This window comes from Cervus elaphus, chromosome 17, assembly GCF_910594005.1.
Source record: "Cervus elaphus chromosome 17, mCerEla1.1, whole genome shotgun sequence".
NCBI lineage: Eukaryota > Metazoa > Chordata > Mammalia > Artiodactyla > Cervidae > Cervus > Cervus elaphus.
In genome coordinates, this window is record NC_057831.1 from 39,531,161 (window position 1) to 39,547,031 (window position 15,871).

A 15,871-nucleotide genomic window follows, 5' to 3' on the forward strand; every position below is an offset into this window, starting at 1 on the left:
GGGAGGAGACTTCACAGTGAAAGGGAGGGAGAAACTAGGTGTTCCCCCCACTTCTCCCTGACATCAGTTTTTAACACAGTGGCTGTGTCTCCTCCGTTTTTCCAGTTCTGACTTCCCTCGGCTCCTCTTTCCACTGAGGTCAAGGTTTCCACGGGGCAATCGCCCACCGTGGATCCAGCCTGCACAGGGAGCCTTAAGTTCCTAGTGGTGTCATGTCTTCCATTCTGTCCCGTCCTAAGAGTGGGAGCTATTCCTGCTATTGTTCATCTCTGGGTGGCCTCTTACTGTCCTATTCAGTTTTCCACCATCAACTAACTGATCACCTCTATCACATTACCTACTTGGGGAAAAACTCAGAACTTTTTATGTTTCTCTGACTGGCCACCAACAGAATCAGGTCTATATATTTGAACATATCAATACATTTGTCAAAAATTATTATTAAAGAAATAGTAATATAACTATTATTATAAAATTGGTATTATACATATTTCCTGTAACACAATCTCCCCCAGAAATAAAATGCTACTTTTAAAATGATGACTTGCATCACAAGCTTCTCGGAAACAAGGTTTATATCCTTTTATCTTTTTATTTTCCACTTGCCAGATCCAAGTTTGCATTGCTTCAAGCCCAGAGCAATGTCAGAATTACGATGACGTTGCACACATGGGCGCTTGGAAGCAAAGATTCCAGTTGTTGACTTTCTTATGCTGACATCGCTCTGAATAAAATGGACATTGTCTTATTATGTTTTTCTATTTTCCATTAAAAAGATAGATCTTATTACATCATATTTCTGCCTCAAATGAGCTTAATAGCAGTTATCATAGTATATCACTGGTGTGGCCCAGCTGCTATTGTTTTTATTGCACTCTTCCAGTGCCTCAGGGTAATTACCTTTGAGACCCCAAATGCATTCTTATATGTAAAACCCATTCTTCCCGGTTTGGTATTTTGAGGCATATATCCTCAGTGTTTGTTTTATTTTCTCCTATTTATTCATCTACAATGGCCATTCCGTAATCAGCTTTAGATGTTCTAATATAATTCTCAAGGAGCACAGCCAAGGGCACACAAAATGAACTCCGTGTCTTTCAGAGCGGGAGAGGAATTTAACACTTTGGCAGGAGTCTGGGGCTGTGTGGGAGCCATGAGTGATGATTCTAGCTCCTGCCTTTGCATGCATTAACTGCTGGTCGCCTCTGAATAATTGGCTAAGAATATTGGTTAACACGTCAAGTGAAAATATATGTGGCGGTGCCTGTCTCCATCATCCCAGGAGAACATCTGTCCACTTCCCAAATCCACTAAACAATTTGGCTTTGGTTGGCGTGACTGGCAGCCTGTCCCAGTGAGGCCCTTTTCTATAAAGCAAGGATGGGGGAAGTTTGGGCTTGAGTTGTTTTGGCAGGTTTTGTTGAAGCACTTTGGAGAGTAATTTTACAAAATTTGCCCGCTGGTGGTATTAGCCCTTTATTTTTGTGAAAGTCAGAGGGAAAAAAATCTGCACATTGTAATTGCTTTGGGAAGTAGCTTGTTGGTTCTGTTCAGGTTATTCTGTAAATGTGTATTGAGCCCCTCCAACCTGGAGGCATGACCCATGCTCTAAAGGAATTCAGTTTTGCAAGGGGATTGTAACATTTCTTTCTTTGTTTTTTTTTTTTTTTTTAAGATACATGTTCTTATAGGCATGCATACAGAGTATCTGAGGGTGGAGGCGATTGTGTCCATATGGGGAAAAAAAAGAAAACAACAGAAAAATCCAACAAATTAAAAAAATGTCATAGCACAATTTGATTAAAAAGAAATAGAATAAAGGACAAAGTATATGACTTGATTTGAGACTATAAATCAATGGTAAACATTGAATTTGCAGCTCAAAGACCCCATCTCACTCCATTCTGTTTTGCTTTGTTTTGTATATGTTGACCATACGCGGACATGCCATAATAATAATCATGAAGCTATTAGCCTCTTTTCTCGAAACAAACACTGCCAAAGATTATCTTCACTGCTATAGTCAGCATATGGAGTATTTTCTACTAACCTGTATTTTCTACTAACCTTGGAGCTTCTTCTATATCATACATTTCCCAGTCCATTTGTTCCCTTTATTAATTGTCTATTCTGAGCTTTGAAGTTACTACATAGACTAGATTCCCAAAAGGAGCAAGAAAGGCCCAAATGACCAAATAGGTTTTTTCATCATTTTTGACTAAAGTTTTAGACTTCAGCCCAAATTTCTGTGGTTTTCCAGACCTGGTTCTCTAATTCGTAAGCTTTCCAAAGATGATTTCGGTCTATCTAGTGTAAGACATGATTTTGCAACTAACTACAACAACAGAGTATAGGACTTAAGTTTCTGTCAGTGACACAAATTACTGATTGGAGCTTTCAACTTCTTAAGGCATCAGCCTTTTCTCTTCATGGGGATAAGTTTCAGATTTAAGTGTAGGTAAGTAGTGAGTCAACTCCTCCTCCAAAATAATAGACTAAGAAGTCAGATAACACTGTGGGGACTGTGATTCCAATAACATGAAAAGCCTTAAACATCTTTACAAGGAAAGTATTTATACCTATGTCTCCCATTTAAGGAAAGGATTTGATAAAGATTCCAGAACGAACTTAAAGACACAAATTTGCATCTGGATATATTAAAAATGTGTTCGAGGCTCTGAGTTTGGTTTGTACATGTGTTAACTTATGAATGGAATTGGTCACACAATTTCAATATCTGTGTCACTTTTATAGTGTTGCCAGACAACAGAATTCGCTCTACAGAGTTAGCAAAAATGGCGTCATCATTTCCACCACCTTATCAAGTTCCTGTTCCATAGATCCCTCTGAAATTATTGAAAATGTATTTTTACTTCAGTCACTGTGCATCCTTTTACGTACTCACTGTTGGGTCCCTTGTAAAATGTATTTTACCCCTACTACTTTCTTAAAATTATGGCTTTGCAGTAATAAAACTTTGCTGTAATTTAGACATGCCCATTATTTTCGACCTTTCTCTAGCATTCATCACTTTTGTCATTCCTTTCCTTTGTAATGTCACTCCTGCCTGAATCATCATTTTTGGATCTCTACTATTGGTATGTCCCTAGATTCTAGCACAAGCTGGAATCAAAATTGCCAGAGAACTACCAATAACCTCAGATATGCAGATGACACCACCCTTACAACAGAAAGTGAAGAGGAACTAAAGAGCTTCTTGATGAAGGTGAAAGGGGAGAATGAAAAAAGCTGGCTTAACAGTCAGTAAGTTCAGTTGCTCAGTCGTGTCTGACTCTTTGTGACCCCATGAATCGCAGCAGGCCAGGCCTCCCTGTCCATCACCAACTCCCGGAGTCCACCCAAACCCATGTCCATTGAGTCAGTGATGCCGTCCAACCATCTCATCCTCTGTCGTCCCCTTCTCTTCCTGCCCTCAATCTTTCCCAGCATAAGGGTATTTTCAAACGAGTCAGCTCTTCGCATCAGGTGGCCAAAGTATTGGAGTTTCAGCTTCAACATCAGTCCTTCCAATGAACACCCAGGACTGATCTCCTTTAGGACGGACTGGTTGGATCTCCTTGCAGTCCAAGGGACTCTTAAGAGTCTTCTCTAACACTGCAGTTCAAAAGCATCAATTCTTTGGTACTCAACTTTCTTTATAGTCCAACTCTCACATCCATACATGACCACTGGAAAAAACATAGCCTTAACACTCAACATTCAAAAAACAAAGATCATGACATCCAGTCCCATCACTTCATGGCAAATAGATGGGGAAACAATGGATACAGTGACAAACTTTATTTTATTTGACTCCAAAATCACTGCAGATGGTGACTTCAGCCATGAAATTAAAAGACACTTGCTCCTTGGAAGAAAAGCTATGACAAACTTAGACAGTGTATTAAAAAGCAGAGACATTACTTTGCCAACAATGATCCATATAATCAAAGTTTTGGTTTTTCTAGTAGTCATGTTTGGATGTGAGAACTGGACCATAAAGAAGGCTGAGCACCAAAGAATTGGTGCTTTTGAACTGAAGTGTTGGAGAAGACTCTTGAGAGTCCCTTGGACTGCAAGGAGATCAAACCAGTCAATCCTAAAGGAAATAAATCTTGAATATTCATTGGAAGGACTGATGGTAAAGATGAAGCTCCAATACTTTGGCCACCTGATGTGTATAGCTGATTCATTAGAAAAGACCCTGATGCTGGGAAAGATTGAGGTCAGGAGGAGAAGGGGTTGATAGAAGATGAGATGGTTGGGCGGCATCACCAACTTGGTGAACATGAATTTGAGCATGCTCTGGGAGATGGTGAAGGACAGGGATGCCTGGTGTTTTGCCGTTCATGGTGTTGCAAAGAATCAGACATGAGTGAGTGACTGAATAACAAGAACAAACAGATTCTATTAACCCTCTTTTCTTTTCTTCTCTAAACTCTCTCCCTCTAGACTCTCATCACCGTATGTTCTTTGACATTCTTCTACATTGACAGCCTCATACTGGTTTCTCTGCCAAGCAACCACCCCCCATTTGTAACTGATTGCCAATCATTTCATCCTAAAATTCCTGCTAGAATCTTTTAACTCTACATATCAAAAAAATGAACTCATCCTGCTAAGAGCCAGAATAGCTCTTCTGCCTGACCTCTATACTTTGACTATCACACACTTTCTGTCACAAAGGGTTAAACCCTGGGAGCTATCAAATGTCCTGCTGTTGTCTTAGTTCAAGCAGGGCCCTGGGAATGAAGCCCCGGGATGTTGCCACATATATGGAATACATGTCATCCCCTCCATTTCTTCTGCCTCAATCCAGGTGCTTGTTACCTGTCATTACTTCTCTGGTGGATCATCCCAGCAGCTCTCTTATCTATAAACACCCTCCTTATCTATAAGCTTTATTCACCCAATGATCTTACCTAACAAGAATTGGTTAAGGGAAATTCAAAATATTAAAATGACTTCTCATCATTCTAAAAATTATCTTCTAATCTCTGGGCATAAAGTATTTTCTAGTGCAATCTTCTTGCACATATGTTCTATATTTGTGCTAAATTGGTCCACCCATCAAACCACAAAAATGCACTCTGTCCTCTGCCTGTCCTATTTGTACTGCTCTCCCTCTTAGTAAGCCAAACCCCATACCCTCTTGTCAAACACTACCCATCCTTCAAGGACTAACTCATATGTCACCTCCTTTATGAAGACTTTTAAATGCCCACTCTTCCTTGAAATGCTGTGGGATTCAATATACTTTTATTACAACGCTACCACACTTTGTAGTTACTGTATTTGTATAATTAACTTACAGAATTTTGTATTCCTCAAGTTTGAAACCTCCTCATGTTCAGTTTCATGTAATTAGCAGTACCTGACACTGATTCCCCCTTACTGATTTAAATGATGACAAGTTGCTGATACAAATAAGACTAACAACTATAGTTTTGATAATATTATCTTCAAGTCTTAAGTTTACCTACACACATAATAATTCTAGCATTTTTAAATGCTGTTTGACTCAGTTTTGAACTTAAAACTGGATGTAATAATTTCATGTGGCATAAAGCAACTTTCTTAAGATATAAGCCATTTAATTTAAGCATTAAATTAATTCCCATTTCTGCAGCTAAATAAATGGAAGGTTATCATTTGATGAAGTATGAGAAATGTAGGAAGACATATAAATAGGTAGAAAAACACTAATAACACTGTCAAGAGATAGTTATTCTCAAAACTCATAAAAATAATTCATCTAACTCTTAGCCCAGGTGGCTAGCAGTCATGTCAGGAGACAGGATAGATGTTGGATTGTATGAAGCTTTTATTTCTACTAAGCACTAGATTTCTGTAGAAGTCTTGGTTGATTAAAACACATCACATTTTCTTCAAAGTGGGTTGCTCATAATGCAAACTGAAATGACTATTTAAATTTTAAAACTTGATTGATTATTGACTTTATGAAAAATAGTAGCTAAATAATATAACTAAAAGGCTAATTTTTAGCCCATATAATGCCTGACCAAGTCTTTCAAATAAATTAAAAGATAGTTAGGGACACCGGACAAAAAATAAATTTTTAGTTGTGTTTCACTGTCAACATATTGCTTAAGACTTGCACAGATAGAGTTGAAGGCTGAGATAGGTCATTGCTGCATTCTATCAAAAATGTGCTACATGTTGCTGGATATTATCAAGGAGAGTCAGAGTCAAACACCAGTGAAAGTGATAAAGATAAATTTTATTCAGTAACTATTATAACAGGGGAAAAAAGATTTCAGTATATAACCAAACTCATATAATAAGAACAAGTAGGGATTTATAGCCAAGGAGCAGACTGAGGAAATTACTAAACAAAGTTATCAAAGATAGGGGAATTTTAGATAACTTAGTTTAATAGAATTTTTGCTGATGGCAGGTCAGGGTGATCAGATGCTGGGGTACTTTTGTTAAATGACTTAGTAGGAGTCTTGCCATGATGGGACCACTCAGGTGGAAAACAGGGCTCAAGGATGAGCCTAAAAAAAAAAAAAAAAAAAAAGACTCAGAGCATGCACAAAGTTTGGTTAAAGAGAAAGTCTCTATTGGTGTCTATATTCTTTCTGGGGTCCCCAGGTGGCTCACTGGTAAAGAATCCACCTATCCACCTGCTAATGCATGATGCAGGTTTGATCCATGGGCCAGGAACATCCCCTGGAGAAGGAAATGGCAGCCCACTCCAGTATTCTTGCCTGGGAAATCCCATGGACAGAGGAGCCTCGCAGGCTACAGTCCATGGGATTGCAAAGAGTCCGACACGATTGAGCATGAGCACTATTCCTTCTACCCTTCAGATGGGAGGCAATAGCACCACATGACCCATCAGAAGAGGCAATAATCTCTTATTAGAGAATGACAATAATGCCTCAGCATTTTAAATGCTAATTACTTTTTATGAATAAAAATAAAAGCAATATTTTTTTAGAAAAAGTTCTACCCAATGTTAATTTCCGATTCCTGCTCAACAAGTTATCACAGACTTAGAGGCATAGACCAACAGCAAATTTATCATCTCAAAGTTTTTGAGGTCAGAACCTTGACACAGGTTTCATCGGGCCAAAATAAATTGTAATAAGGGCAACACTGCTTTCTGGAGCCTCTAGACAAAAATTTGTTTCATTTCCTCTTTGAATTTTAGAGAAAGCCCACATCCCTTGGCTCATAGCACCTTTCCTCTGTCTTCAAAACCAGCAATGGTTGAGTCTTTCTTTCAAAGCATCACCCAACCTTTTTTCCACCATTACAGCTCCCTCTCTCTCTGCCTCTTCTCTCCTTCCTCCCTCTTCTGCTTTTAAGGACTTTGTAATTATACTGGAGACACTGAGATCATTTTAGATAATCTCCCTTCAGCTGATTAGTGACCTTAATTCCTCTTTGCCTTATAACATACCATACTTACAGGTTCCAGGAATTAGGACTTGGACATCTTTAGGGGCATTATTCTGCTTACCTGTGAACAATTTATACAGAATCTAAATATAACAAAATATGTCAACAATATAAAGAGTTTAAAAAATGGAATTATTTTAAAATAAGCAAAAGATTTGCATGTTCCTCCAAAGAGAATTTCAAATCCCACTTATTATATCCCCTCATATACAAAGTGTGAAAATAACTAAATAATAGGCCATCTCTTAGAGTGGATAATATCATGGCAAAAAGCATTGCAGTAGACAAGGGCTGTTATTTTAAAATAAAAAAATAGAAAACCATTATCCCATTTATGGATGTCTAGTGTTTGTGTTTTGTATGTCCTGCTCCTTGTATTAGACTGATTTACTTTAATTTTACATTTAACTAGAAGAATATTTTTTTTTTTTGTTTTTCTGTCTCAACCCTAAAGCAGTTTAAGAGATCCACTAACTGATACTTTCCAACTATGAGGAGGGTTGGTATTGGCAGTTTTCTTGCATTCTTTCCTTACCTGCTGTGCCCATCCTCAAACTAATTTCAAGTCAGCCTGGGCAGACTCCTGGATTCATGCCTTGTTTTTAGGCAAGAAATTTCTGTGACCTGGTATGAGTCTTCCTACAGGGAGTCTCTCACTTTCTATCCTAAATGGAGATCTTCAACACCCCATAAGGTCTGTTGCCCATCTTTGATAGAGGATGACTGTGGCCCTTGTGGATTAAACAAAGTAATCCACAAAAGAGGCTTAGGACAGAGCATGTCACACAGTCAACATTCTGTGCAGTGCTTCTATTTAACATTCTTTTCATCTGCTTCATTGAATTCAGGGTGCACTTGTTATCTCTGGCATTTAACTCTCAACTCCCTCAGATCAGCTTTATTTTGGATACACTTCTACCTTTGGTAGCTTTGAACTGCCTTGGCTGTTAGGGCCCCTGGGAACTCCAACTTTGGCATGGGATGCTTGCCTATTATCCCAGCTGGCTTATATTCTCCCATTCTTCACGGGGGATGGGAGGACCCAAAACTATTTGGAGTTCAGCTGCTTCATAAATCACATTGCATTTCGGCTTATTCAATATTTTATGAATAATTGTGTGGAGACAAAGGAAAGAAGGGCATTTATATTACTTAGGCAGCTTAGGGGGTGTCTGTGATGTTGCGGTTACATTGCATTTAGGGAAATTCAACTCTGGTCTCATGTGTCTGCCAGGTCTGGACAAAAGACGTCTGTCATTCCCATCCAGACGAAAGAACATCAATATCAACAATACATGTAAGCTTGGAGTCATCTGAAGCCAGTGCATTTGTCTTTTCAGCCAAGTTTGAGAGAGCGGAGGGAGTCTGCAGTGCCAAACATGTGGGACACACAAACATTCTCTGCAAGTCTCTTCTCCAACCTGCTGCAATCTGGCCCCAGCCTGAACTTTAGACCAGAGCTACGCTGAAGTGTTCCTGGATCAGCTCCTATTACACTTCCTGGCACCAGCATGGCTAATCCAAACACTAAGCGCAGAATGGTGGGCACTGTGTTCAGACAAAGGAGTGACCTTTGGAAATTTCTTCATGCCTCAGTTTTCTCATCTGAAAAACAGAATTATTAAGGTTGCTACTTTTAACAGTGGTTGTAATGAGTAACTAGCTAATTCATATAAAATGCCTAGGACATTGACAGGCACGAAGTAAGAGATTCATAGGTGGGAGGTGCTGCTATTTCTTCTTACTTAGTGATGGCCGTATGCAGTCATAATTGATAAAATTCAGAGCTGTGCTGTCTGGACAAAATGGGAGAAAAAGAAGTTGATGAATGTTGCTGGGCTCCTTCACTCACTCAGTGATGGTTGCTTTCTCCAGTTTATCCTTCAGTCCTCAGTAATCCCTATACACAATCACTCCCAGGAAATTATCTGAAATTCGTTTGCACTGATATGGAAAGATTTCTAGAAACTCAAAGTGAGACCTCCCCTAAGAGGAATATTTCATGTTTTAGAGAATAAATATAAACTTTGGTTAAAGAAATAAAAAGCTGTAGCTTAAAGTTCACTAATGGGGTGATTCATTCTTCAAAACTTTCGTAACATCACCCGTTGCCAAGCACCCTGCTATGTACTCCCTGCTACAGAGAAGGTTAAGACAGGGTCTTTCAAAACCTGGTAAGGACCATATATCCATAAACAGATAGCTAAGTATCAAGCACAATGACTGATACAATGACTTATGTGTAAAAAACTTCAAAAGAGGAGTTTTATTTCCAGTGAAGGAAAATAATTGGATTGGAGGGAAGAATTTATGTATTTCAAAGAATAGGAAATCAAATCACCTGGGCAGTTGTTTGTTTCTGTTAATGGAAAGAATGCCTTTGGATACCTGATAGCTGTTGGCAGGAGATATATACATATATATTCAAAATGGATAAAATAAATTATAATTTTTTTTCCAGAATTCCTCTAATTTCTACATAAAACTGGTTTGAGGCTTGATACCAGGTTGGAAAAGTGGGCTGGGAGTGTGTCTTCAAGCTCTGTTTGCCTAGTGATCATGCATTTTGTTTAGATTATATGTTTACTTATAGTGATTTGTGGTGCTGAGGAAAGTGCCGTGATTGTATTAGAATTCATGGTACCTTTGAACTATCCCTCTTATTATGAAAATTGAGAATTAATAACTGAAAACTGGATATCCCAGCTTCAACCTCAAGTTACATAAAAGCTGAGTAAGCAGCTTCCAGGTGACTGATTTTGGTTTCTCAGTAATTAATGATTATATTCTATATGATTTTCTCTGAAACTAATTCTATTTCATATGTTTTTTTAAAAAGACTCCTAATAATACTGGTTACTAGGATCAAAAAGATGTTAGAAATGCTTTGTAAAAATAAAATTTCATATGCTATGTCCTCGCCTCTTTCTAACAATTGTGATATTGGCATGATCACTTCCATTTTACAGATGGGGAGATTGAGGTTCTGAAAAATTAACTTTTGTAACCCAAGATATACAACTAAGGAATTTGGAGTTTCAAGTCTAGGTTTTCTTGGTCCAAATCTTCTCCCTTAAGACAATTGGATTACATTTTATCAAGGAAAATAATTTGATACATTTCATCAAGGAATTCCAAATTCGAGTCATTAATATTATGGAATATTGATTTTTCAAAAGAAAACAGAAAATTTAAGTGAGCAATATTACAACACTGTTGGGTATCAGAAAGAAAATGAGAACTCGTATCTCCTGTCTTCTCCATTAGACTGAATTGCCCTGCTCTTTCTGACCATCAAGTTCAGAAACAATCAAGACAGATTTCCCTCCCCATGTATTTTATTCCACTTGATTTCCTATCTGTTTGAGTTAGCAATGGCTTAGGTAAGAGGAAATTCTGGAGTCAATTTAAGTCTGCTACTAATTATTTCTCTGAATTTATAAGAAAATCGAATTAGAGCATATAGCTTGGAGATATGAAAAATGTTTTGTTGTTGTTGTTGTTGTTTAAATCGTAGCCACTCGGTTCATCATCTGAGTTTAGAAGGAGGAATTTTGACTAGAAGCTACAGTTAGAAACCTGTGGCCCAGGAGAGCTGAGCCTGTTTATTGAAGATACCAGTGCAAAGTCAGAATCAGAAAACCGAGTGCTAAGGAGGCCCTGCATCCTGCAGCAGGGAGGGGAAGGGCAAAAGGTGAATTGTATTTTTTAAGCCTGTCACTTTGAAAACTCCCTGCCTCAAAATGCATTTCCAGGATTGTCGACTTCACAGCAGCAGTGAAGCGGGAGAAGCAAAGGCATCTTTGGAAGGAATGGCACATAGCAGCACTTAATCTCTCCCCAGGCTTGTGAGAACCTGCTTATCTGGCAGGTTTTTCCAAGCGTGCTCTGCTCCATGGACAATGGAGTTGGCAATCTGGAGACTGTAGCTTCATAATAGAGAGGCTTTGGGGAGAGAAGCTTCCTTTTAAATGGATCTAAATGGATAAGTATTAAATGACTTCCTTGCAAAAAAAAAGTTCAAATAGTTATTGAATATATTCAGGTTCTGTTCTGATCTTTTTCTTTGAACACTTGAACCCTTTTTCATTGGGTATTATGCTGCAATTTTATGGTAGGTTAAATGATGCCACCATGTGCATTGAAGTTATTCTTAAAATGGCTATTATAGCACTTCTTCTGTAACATTGAATAGCTCATCAATGAATGACATCTCTATTTTCCAACCATTTTTGAAATAGTGTGTGGTAAGCAACCAGAAAAGCTGATAGAGCTCACCTATGTTCTGGTTACAGTTGCATCACTACTGAACCCTATTATGATTTTAGTCAAAGATTTTAACTTTAAAATATATCACTAACAGCCTATGTTAAGGCTAATGCTCTTTGTAAGGAGTAGAAACTAGTAGAGTAGTTTTTTAAAAAGAGAGAGTCTTGTTTTATGAGAATACAAGAGAGAATCATACACACAAAATAATAGGTTGAATTTAGTTGGGCTGCATGAAGACTGAGTCACTTGAGATTTAAAGATCAGAACATAAGATGACATGAATTAAGACGCTTATGGTTATTAAGATATTGTATGCTCAAGAACTATGTGTAGAAAAAATAAGGGTATCTTTTATCATATATGTCAAGAAATCTAAAGATACTTTGGCTGTAGATTACTTCAAAACTTAACAAAATGACCAGAGGCCAAGGCTCTTTTCTTGAGAGGCTCTTTCCACTCTATCATCTTCAGTGTGGTGCTTCAGTTTGTCCCCTCAGAGTCACAAGATGGCGGTTATATTTCCAGACATTAGATCCTTCAGTTCAGTTCAGTTCAGTCGCTCAGTCATGTCTGACTCTTTGCAACCCCATGAGCTGTAGCACGCCAGGCCTCCCTGTCCAACACCAACTCCCAGAGCCTACCCAAACTCATGTCCACTGAGTCGGTGATGCCATCCAACCATCTCATCCTCTGTCATCCCCTTCTCTTCCTGCCCTCAATCTTTCCCAGCATAAAGGTATTTTCAAACGAGTCAGCTCTCCACATCAGGTGGCCGAAGTATTGGAGTTCAGCTTCAACATCAGTCCTTCCAATGAACACCCAGGACTGATCTCCTTTAGGATGGACTGGTTGGATCTCCTTGCAGTCCAAGGGACTCTCAAGATATTCTCCAACACCACAGTTCAAAAGCATCAATTCTTCAGCTCTCAGCTTTCTTTATAGTCCAACTCTCACATCCATACATGACCACTGGAAAAAGCATAGCCCTGACTAGAAGGATCTTTGTTGGCAAAGTAATGTCTCTTCTTTTTAACAAGCTGTCTAGGTTGGTCATAACTTTCCTTCAAGGAGTAAGTGCCTCTTAATTTCACGGCTGCAATCACCATCTGCAGTGATTTTGGAGCCCCCAGAAATAAAGTCAGCCACTGTTTCCACTGTTTCCCCATCTATTTGCCATGAAGTGATGGCTAACAGCATTTAAGGACAAGAAGAGCAGCTGTTTTTCTGATGTCCCTTTCAGACCACAATAAAAATCTTTCCAAGAAGTCCCCCATATCTTCTCTTGGAGTTTTTTTCAGCATTATTGGGCCACATGCCACTCTTTAGCTACATGGGAAGCTGATGAAGTGCTATCTGGCATCATCAACTTGTAGAATAGGAATCATCTCTGCCAGAATGGGAAAATTGAAAAGGGAGATAGGTACTTGAGAAATTGCTAGTGAAGTCTGCCATTACTTTTCTCTTTCTCAGAGACCACTTTGATGCTCTCAGTATTTCTTTCTTTTTCCACGAACTGTTGATAAGTTTGTTGGGCTTACTATGGTACGTGACTATAAAGTGATAATCTCTACCCTAGATTCTGCAGGAACTTCTCATACTCACTTAACACTTGTCTTTAAGTACTCAAACTTCAAATTTATGAAATTCTTAATAGAAGAAACTTAATGATCAACTCAACTATTCAAGCTACTTGATAAATGATAAGTGAATGCCTTGGTTAGATTAGATTGCTTGAGGATGGCAAAGAGTAAAGCTACATGGTCCAATTCAGATTCAGCAAAGTTGTAGATAGGGGTGCTAGACATGTCTAGTATTCTCTGAATATAGATTCCCATGGTTTACAGACCCACTTCCTCTTTTAGTATGCTAGTGATGTTATAGCATATTATTCTGACTTTGGCATGTTATTCTTGTTCTCATCCATTCCATATCCTTATTTTCAATATCAGCATCAGTCAGTAAAGACAATCCTTATGCTACTTATCAAAGTAGCATTTTTGCTAAGTATATACACTTTTGTAAATACCATTAAATAATGCATATGAGTGTAATAATTTGAAAAGTTAAAAAAATCTGCAACAGCTATAAATTATTCTAATTGCATAATTAGAATAACTAGTTCAATCATCCTAGCAATTCTCTAAACTATAGGCTAAAGCATTTTTTTAATGTATCACATAATAATGCAAAATGTACAGGATCTTCTGCTTTTGCATTCTTTAGAATATGGATATTGTTAATGAGTAAGTATCAACATCTATTATATGTGCTTGCACATTTACCAGAATTTCATCTGAATTAACATAATGTTAATTTTATCGGTAAAGCCTGTGCCTACAATGTGGGAGACCTGGGTTCAACCCCTGGGTCGGGAAGATCCCCTGGAGAAGGAAATGGCACCCCACTCCAATATTCTTGCCTGGAAAATCCCATGGACTGAGGAGCCTGGTAGGCTATAGTCCATGGGATCACAAAGAGTCGGACATGACTGAGCGACTTCACTTTCACTAATTTTACATGATATTAATATATCAGTTATATAATTGAAAAGTGACCACAGTAATGGACTCACTATATTGTATACTTAAAAACTTGAATTTCGCCTCAATATATTTGAAATAAATGACCTAATAATTTGAAATGTATTAATTTCATCCCTGTTTAAAAACTCTCCCATAATTTATTGAAACATGCAAACAGCTTCACTCTACTAGATTATTATCATCCACATATTACTCTTAAGGAAACCAGGAGCCCTATGAAAAGAGCTTCCAGATAATAGAAAATAATTAGTGAGAATATCAAAGTAAAATTATAGAATCTATTAAAGGTCATTTTTTTTTTACAACTGAAAAATCTTTATTTGACCAAACACTTAGTTGATTTTGATGAATACAAGATGTTTTGATCCTCCAGTTTTCAAAGTCTTATTTTAATTTAATCCATAGGTATTCTTTCTTCATTCTCTTGACCTCTAAAAACCTTCTCATTGTATGATTAATTCAGACATTCTTATTAGAATGAGAGCAACATTTCAAACTCCTTCTCTATAGGGTACTTGCTAGAATTTTATTATGCTAATTTAATTTTTGAATCAAATACCTATGAGCACATGTAGAGTGAAACAATGTTATTCCATTTCCTTTTTCATTGTATTGGAATTATTTTATTAAGTTCTTTTCTACATAAACTTCACATCAAATACTTAATCCATCAATCACTTTTTAAAAATTCCACATGAAATAGGATAAGTTTTCCTTTTTGTATTTCTATCAAGTCCAATCTTCTCAATTTAAAACTTAAAAATTTTTTTTTCTTTAAGATTTTATTCCTCCATTATTTTTTGTCCAATAACAAATTTTACTCTGTACAATTTTAGCTATTGTGAATTTCCTCATGTTAAGAATGAATGACACATTATTTCTAATTATGTCTAATTGTCCCCCAGTGTTTATTTACCATATTCAGTGTTCCTAAAAAATGTTTCTTTTTTTTTTCTTTTTCTACTTTTGAAAGCTATTCTTAAGGGAAACCAACAAGTATCTCAATTTATAGAACTGTATTCTTGCCATCTTACAGAACCAGAATCTTACACAGTCTATTCAGTGCATATTATTAAACTGAATAAAATACAGACCATGATTTTAGTGTACATGGACTTCTCATTGCACTAGATCTTACTAGATGCAGTGAGTAGTTCAGTTCAGTTCAGTTGCTCAGTCGTGTCTGACTCTTTGCAGTCCATGAAGTCACAATGAACTGCTCATTGCATCTAGGAAGATCTAGTGCTAGACTGTGTTTGAGGTTCAAAGGGTAAGATGATATTTCTTCCCTCAGTGGTCTTTCAACTCAGGTGAAAAAATGCATTGTGGATAAATGAAAACATAACCACAATCAGGGCTGTCTGTAAGAGTAAATAAATTTGTGATACCTAAAATGAACACTTAAAAATTCCAGAGAAAGTATTTGTTATTCTGTGAAGGACTCAGTAAGTTATAAGAATTCACATTATCTCATTTCTAAGCCAAAAAAAAGTTGCAGTAGGACTTACTAAGAGTAAAAGTGTTATACAAAGGAATATGAAGAAGATGGACTAGCTCAGGTTGGCACCCTAATTTGAACTCTTCTCTCATTCATTCCCTGTATCTTCTATCTATCCATCCATCCATCTATT